The 7,561-nt window shown below is 44.4% G+C and overlaps 1 protein-coding gene across 1 annotated transcript in view; it reads left to right on the top strand.

Annotated features, from left to right (window-relative positions):
• The window catches only part of EBF2 (EBF transcription factor 2), a 133,720-nt gene that overhangs the window by 124,735 nt on the left and 1,424 nt on the right, over positions 1 to 7,561 (top strand). The gene's annotated exons all lie outside the window — the stretch shown is intronic.

The raw sequence follows: 7,561 nt of genomic DNA, 5'->3' as shown, positions 1-7,561 counted from the left end.
GAGCCGATGGTGCCCTTCAACCACAGCCTGGTTTGGGTTGGGAAGGACCTTAAACCCATCCCTTTCCAACCCCCTTCCACTAGAATATAGTGGAATAGAATCATAGAATCATAGAATCAGTTGGGTTGGAAGGGACCTTCCATTAGAGTATAGTGGAATAGGAGCTCTTTTGTGAGGAATGGCTTCTCCTGGGGCTGCGGGGACTTGTTAAACGCGGGTTAATACTCAGCTCTGCGAAAAGAGGTTTAGGCTCAGCCCGGGAATTGAGCCCCGCAGCCCATTTACAGCCCTTTTAAAGGTGATCTGCGAAACAAATGTGGGCAGCGAGATGAGAATGGGAACCCGCGCTCAATTCCTGCTTTTAACAGGCTGCGGAGGGGGGGAGCTGTGGCACATAAATGTGCTCCGAGTCTCCATAAAAAAGCCTTTATAGGGCCGGAGAAGTCATCTGGCTCCTTCAGCCTTCGCTGGAGATCCCAGAGAAAACGCAGCTCCGGGAATTGAGCCCAGCCAAGAGGCAGTGGGAATTCTAAATGAGCCCTACAAACCACACCTGCCGGGGTGGGGGGGGAACAGAAACCCTCAGCTGGGCCACGGGGACTCACAGAAACCGGGATTATTTGGTGTCATAAGGAAATTCTGAGCGTGCCGACCAAAAACGATTCCCTTTTTAAAAGCCAGCTTAGGGAATTCTGCAACAGCTTCTTCCCCTGCCCCATTTCCATGAAAATCCACTTTTCTAAGACCATCTTCTCCCCATTAATGAAAGATCATCATCACCCCATTAATGAAAGATCTCCCTATTAATGAAAGATCATCATCACCCCATTAACGAAAGATCTCCCTATTAATGAAAGATCATCATCTCCCCATTAATGAAAGATCTCCCTATTAATGAAAGATCATCATCTCCCCATTAATGGGCAAACCCATTGATCTGCCCCTGTAAATCCACAGGTATTGTGTAGACAGGGAATATAATTTCTTTTCTCTGTTTAAGGAAGATGAAAAGAAGGACTTCAGGCAATTTTTTTAAACTCTAGGTATAGAAAGTTTTGTTGGCCCAACAGTTGTAGATATTTATTTAAACTATTTAGAAATTTGTTCATGTTCTGTATGATCCTGCTGTCTAAAGAGTCACCATCACCACCCACCCTGCAGGTATCTTTTTTTTTCCTTTTTTTTTAGGGGGGGAAGTGTTTTCTGCATCAGTCATTGAAAGGGTGTATTTATTTCACTGCATTTTTATGAAAAAGGAGAGGGTTTTGCTGTTTTAGGGAACTGTTTCAAGGCAACGCAATTTCAAACTGCTTTAATTAAACATTTAAGTAGGAAGGCCCATTAAATTAAGAGCAGTTTTCTTGTTTAGCTTAAGCTTAATGTAAGGATAAATCACTGTGTTTAGAACAGATTTAAATCTGCTTTAAAGTTAAACTTGTCTAACTGCTTTTGTAGAGAAGGTCTAAATATTAAGAAGTTACCTGAGGTAGAGCTGAACACAAATCAGTGAGAAAAATCACTCAGATTGTTCCTGGGAGACAGAAAGAGGACAGATTAAAAACCAACTGACTTCGTATTTAAATTAATAATTCAAATTAAAGTAAGGTAACTCTGCTTAGCAAAAGTTTCTCTCTTTTTTAACCTGTCTATAAAGAGGTGAAATACCAGAGACCACTTGGTGCCATTTAAGCCACTTGGTGTTGACAACATCTTTTATGCAGCCTGTAAATCAGTGATCAATAAGAGATTGTACAAACAGAGCTTTGATATTAAATATAACAAAATCTCCATGCTAAAACCTCACATCCATGAATTTTTACTGATAAAAATCCACTCCTTGTTCAGAATTTGTGTTCAGGATTAATTAGTGAGTTAAGTCAGGATAAAAAGACCTGGGCATAGATAAATGGTTACAGAATTTATTGACCATATCCCTGTCTTTTTGTGGGATTTCTACACCAACACAAACATAAATATATTAATTTAAGGAGCTGTGGTTCCCTCACAAACACATCTGCCCAGGGTTTGTTACGCCAGGTCCTTGGAACTCCTGAACTCTTCCAGCCACGGAGGCGAATTCCAAGTGAAATATTGAAATGGCTGCAAGCTGGGGAGCACATGCCTTGGAAAGGCTCCAGGTACACAGAGCCTGATCTCCAAATGAACATTCCCACAGTGCTGACAGACACATGTGGCCAAAAACTCAACGGGAGGCTCCCAGAGAGGCTCCTTGAATGGACTCACTGTGCTGGGGCAATGGGAGATTGAGAATTCCTGCCCCCTCCCTGGGCCGGGAACCAGGAATAGCCAGGCTGGGCATGTAATTCCTGATTTATTTGCTGCTGGATCAAACCTGGGCAGCAGCAAATAGAGCTGGATTGGAATGGCCAAAGCACAGTGAATATCTGCAGGCCCCTTCCCAAAGCCCATCAGGAAAGGGTTTTGACATCACCTCTCAGTTTCTTCACCCACAATATGTGGAAAACATCCCCATGGGGATTTTTTATAGCTTTAATCCAAAGTTTGGGATGTGTTTTGGCTACACCTTTTGTTCAAGGGCAGGTTTCCTGGTGATACAACCTCCATCCTCCTCACTGCAGCCTGTTGCAATGAGGAGATTTGAAATAATAATATGTATGATCTAATTCTATATTTATAATTAGTAGTTATAGCCATACTTATTATTATTGTTGTTATTATTATATCCATTAATTAATAGCAGCCCCTCAGACCATGCCATTCCACTCACAAGCACAACTGAAAATCTAGAATATAACTTCCATGTGTGGTGACCACAGCAGTGTTTAAGCCTGAGTTAAAACCAGTCTAAACAGAAGCTTCATCCTCAGATCAGCATTCCCATTATTCCAGCAGTCTACAGGGAGAAGTTTTTTTTTCCAAAAATGTATTTTTGGAGAATTTGGTGATGCTCAAAAGCTTCTGGTAGGAAATATGTATATCATATACTTCTATACTATATATCTATTAATACTATATTAATACTTTTAATACTTCTACTATATTAATACTTCTAAATAATAATGCTATATTGATATATTATATGTAGAAATATATATATATAAAATATATAGAAGTATTAACCAAGCCTGAAACTTGCAGCTCTGCTGATTTTGGGCTGCACAACAGCCAAGACATGTGGGATCCCCTTGGATAACCCCCCGTGCCACGTGTTCCTGCTTTTCCTCTCTCCCCTGCCATCTGCTCCACATTCCCACAGTGTAACAGCCCGTGGTAGGTAGGGAAGGAGCAGGAATTCCAGCCTGGCCCCCTCTGCCTTCCCTGTGCTCTCCAGATTGGGAGCAGGTGATTCCCAGCACAGCAACCCTTGTGCCCGTGTCAAGGCTGTTTAGGAAGGGCCCTGGGAAGATAAGAAGTGATGGGACACAGGACTAAACCCCAACTGCCCAACCCACTCACCTCACTGATGGGAAAAGCAGGAAAATTGGAACCTGCTGGAGCAGATTCCCTTTGGCTCAGCACGTGAAAATGCAAAGCTCAGTTCCAAGGAATTGCAGGCAAAGCCCAGAAAGGCAGATATTCCATGAACCACCAGGATCCTGGTGGTATTGGAGGTATTGGAGGCTGCTGCCCCAAGGAACAGCCTCCATTTGCACTGTTCCCTAAATAAATCCAGGTGTTTATGCTGAAGGATCTAATTATTAGGATCTTGTCTGGAGGAAGTTTGGAGTGTCAGCAGCACTGGGCATTCCAGCCCCCTTCCAATAAAAGGCTGGGAAAACAGGTAACAGGAAAAGGAGTTGCTCTGGAAACCTTGTAAGGGGTGGGATTTGTCAACACTTCAGACACAGCATTTCAAAATAACTCTCAGCAGAGACTCTGACCAGGTAAAAATGACAGGACCAATTCCACATTTTCAGCAACGTGCTCCTGCCTGAATCAGAATGATTCCAGAGCCCAGACAGGGATTTAGGTCTGGAAATCATATATAAATTATGTCAACATACATGAAAAATATGTATTTATCATCTGATTAAATTTGATACCTTGGAAGGATCAAGGATATTTTCCTGCCCTGTTTATTGGCAGAGGTAGAAGTGGCACAGACTGCTTGGAAACAAATAAAACCTGAAGTGTTAGCAAGAAGTTTGAAATATCTCTCAACTAAACAAAATTTTAATTAACTAATTATTTTTTCATTTGTTGGGATGATCATTTGAGTCTCTCTTACCATTTCACAGGCTGGACAAGAGCTCCCTTTTTAATGAGAGAAAACAAAAATCTGCCTTTTCACTAGGAAAATACTCCTCCCTGTGAGGGTGGGGAGGGGCAGGGATGGAATTCCCAGAGAAGCTGTGGCTGCCCCTGGATCCCTGGGAGTGTCCAAGGCCAGGTTGGAGCAACCTGGGCTAGTGGGAGGTGTCCCTGCCCATGGCAGGGGTGGCACTGGATGATTTTAAGGTCCCTTCCAAACCCAAAGCATTCCAGAATTCCATGATTCAGCACTAAGCCCCTTCCCAGTTGTCACCAAATGCCTGTTGGAATTGCAAAGAGTCCTTTCCCACTCCAAGGCAGCATTTTCAAAGGCTACTTGTACCCACCAGGCTTATGATCATTATTAATTACACCCATTAAAGGTGCCTATCACCACAGCATCTGGGTACTACCCGTGTTTGATTATTTATTTATAAAAAAATTCTCCAACCTTGTGACAATTTTAATCAAGTGTTTCAGTTGATAATTGCAAGCTGTCAAGGTTAATACAATAAGGCTCATCTCTAATTCTTTTTCCATTTCCCTCCAAGAGGAAAAGAAAAAAAAAAAGAAGAAGAAAAAAAAAACCCTCTGGGATAATGACTGTGGTTTCTATATTCCCAACTCATCTGGGAGTGTCCTGCATTGAACCACCTTTATTGAAAAGTTACATCGATTCAATATATAGTAATACAGGCAAAAATAATTACAGCTTTGCTTGCAGTGTAAGACCTTAATCCAAACCTCACAAACATTCAATAAAAAGCCATCCAGGCTGGGAATAGGCTTTTGACAGTGCAGCCCCAACGGGGGGTGGAGGTGGGGTGGAAATGGGCAGGGGAGGGGGTGTGAAAAGAGAGGGAAGCACAGAGCAAAGCCTTTCCATGAGCTGGGGGAAGCCAGGTGAGAATTCCAGGCAATATTCCTCAACTGACTTGGCCTTTGTTGCAGCAGGAGATGAAATGCCAGTGACACAATCGGGCTTTTCTGGGTTATATTAAAGTCTTACCCAAGTTTGGGCTCTGGCAGGGTCATCCTGGCAACTTCCAAGGAGCACTTACAGCCTGGAATGACAAAATATTTGGGCTGGGGGTACAAAAGTGAGGAGAGGAAAAGGGGGACTTCTACTTGCCCTGGAGGAAAGGAAGGGAGGGAAATTAGGGATCAGCAGACCTGAGGGGTAACAACACACCCCTGAGTGCAGTTCTGCTGCTGCCATCACTGGTTTGAGTCCAGGCCTGCTGGATAATCATGGAATCATGGAATGCTTTGGGTTGGAAGGGACTTAAAGCTCACCCAGTGCCACCCCCTGCCAAGGGCAGGGATACCTTCCACTAGTCCAGGTCGCTCCAACCTGGCCTTGGACACTTCCAGGGACGGGGCAGCCACAGATTCTCTGGGCAACCTGTGCCACTGCACATCTGTTTTTTTAATAATAATTAATATTTTTAATTATACAGTAAAAAATGTACTTTCTCTTCAATTTGATGAACTTCCCAAAATTCTGCTTCTGCAAGAATGAAAATATTTTTAAGGAGATATGGCAGAAATTCAGGCTGGGTCTTTGCTTCTGTTTGCTGGCTGAAGTTTCTCATGCTTAAAAAAAAGTGAAAAGAGAGTTGCTAACAATAAGAAAAAAGCATTTATGTCAATATGGACTTAATCCCTTGGGAGCAGAGTTTAGACTACGCTGGCAACAGCTCCTGGATGTCTCAAATTAAGCCATGCTTAGCCATGCCAGGGGCTGCAGCAGCCACGGGCTGACCCTGTGCCAGGAGAAAAGGTTCTCCCAGGTAGGGACTGTGCAGGTGCTCCTGGATTTGCTTCAGGCAAAAGCCCTGGCCAGGTTAGTCAGACACAGAGGAGTTTAAATTCCAGGTTAGTCAGACACAGAGTTTAAATTCCAGGTTAGTCAGACACAGAGTTTAAATTCCTGGAGCCAAGCTGGTTGATTTTGCCTGAGGCGGATGAGGAGGATCCTGTTCCTCTGGGATACCTGTGGGAAGCACCAGATTCCGAGGGCACACACTCCCCTTCCCTCTTCCCCAGCCCAGCAGAGTCTGGAGCAGGGCAGCAATCCAAGGCTTCACCAAGTTTCTAAGGCATGTGGTGAATCCATAGGGAGAAGGCTCTCCAGCCATTAGGATGAATTTTGGGGCTTGGGGGTGAAGAGAAGGAAAGAGCAGCCTCTTAGTGTTAGCAAAAAAATCTCTCTTCCAATGCACTCATCCCCTGAAAAAAAAAACAAACCACAAAAACTAACAAGTTGATAAATGTTTACCCGTTTTATTTAGGGTTATGTATGTTTTATTTAGGTTTATGTATGTAGGGTTCCAAACTGAAAAACAACAACAAATTCCTAAGTGATTACAAAGAAGGAGATATTTGACTTGGGGCTGTTTGCTTTCACTTTCTCTTTCAGCTAGCTGCTAAAACTGGCGGGGACTTCAGCCCCAGTCATTAGAAAACACGAAAATATTTATTTTCCTATTGTATTAAATCACTGACCGTGTCCACAGTTGTTTGCAAACACAGCTCGGATAAAAGACTCATGTGAGCTGAGGAACTTGCCCTAAGCGTTTTTTTAAATGCTCTGAGCGTGAGGGTGAAATTAATTCTCGGGGGAAAAGGGCTTTTAAACACAGGAATAATCCCACAAATTTCAGTGCCCATAAATCTTTGCAGGATTAGGAACCTCGCGCCGCACCGAGGCCCCTTTGAAAATATGAGTCATTCATTTGTTATATAAATACATATAAACTTAACTCGGCCCTGGGAACCTTGGGGAGCAGCAGCAGTTCCAGGCAGCTTCAAACGTGGCTGTTGTTGTCAGTTGTGAGGAGCAGAACTGCAATTAAAGGCGGGCAGAGTGACTAATAAATGATTTACACGAGGCCAGAGCTCTGGGAACTGCCAGGTACGACTGCAGGGCTTCAGACAGACAGGGAAACCAAGCAGGGCAGTGAGGCTGGTCCTTCAGCTGGAAGGCAGGAGGGCTCTGGAGAGGGACCTGGACAGGTTGGAGAGTTGGGCTGATTCCAACGGGATGAGGTTCAACCAGGCCAAGGGCCGGGTCCTGCACTTTGGCCACAACAACCCCCGGCAGCCCCACGGGCTGGGCCAGAGGGGCTGGAGAGCAGCCAGGCAGGAAGGGAGCTGGGAATGGGGATGGAGGGGAAGCTGAACAGGAGCCAGAGTGTGTCCAGGTGGCCAAGAAGGCCAATGGATCCTGGCCTGGCTCAGGAACAGTGTGGCCAACAGGTCCAGGGAAGTGATTCTTGCCCTGGACTCAGCACTGGTGAGGCCACCCCTGGAGTGCTGTGTCCAG

Source organism: Corapipo altera, unplaced genomic scaffold, assembly GCF_003945725.1.
Source record: "Corapipo altera isolate COAL_440 unplaced genomic scaffold, ASM394572v1 171, whole genome shotgun sequence".
NCBI classification, from domain to species: domain Eukaryota; kingdom Metazoa; phylum Chordata; class Aves; order Passeriformes; family Pipridae; genus Corapipo; species Corapipo altera.
The sequence above is the reverse complement of the archived record's forward strand: the minus strand, read 5'-3'. Positions and strand labels throughout refer to the sequence as shown.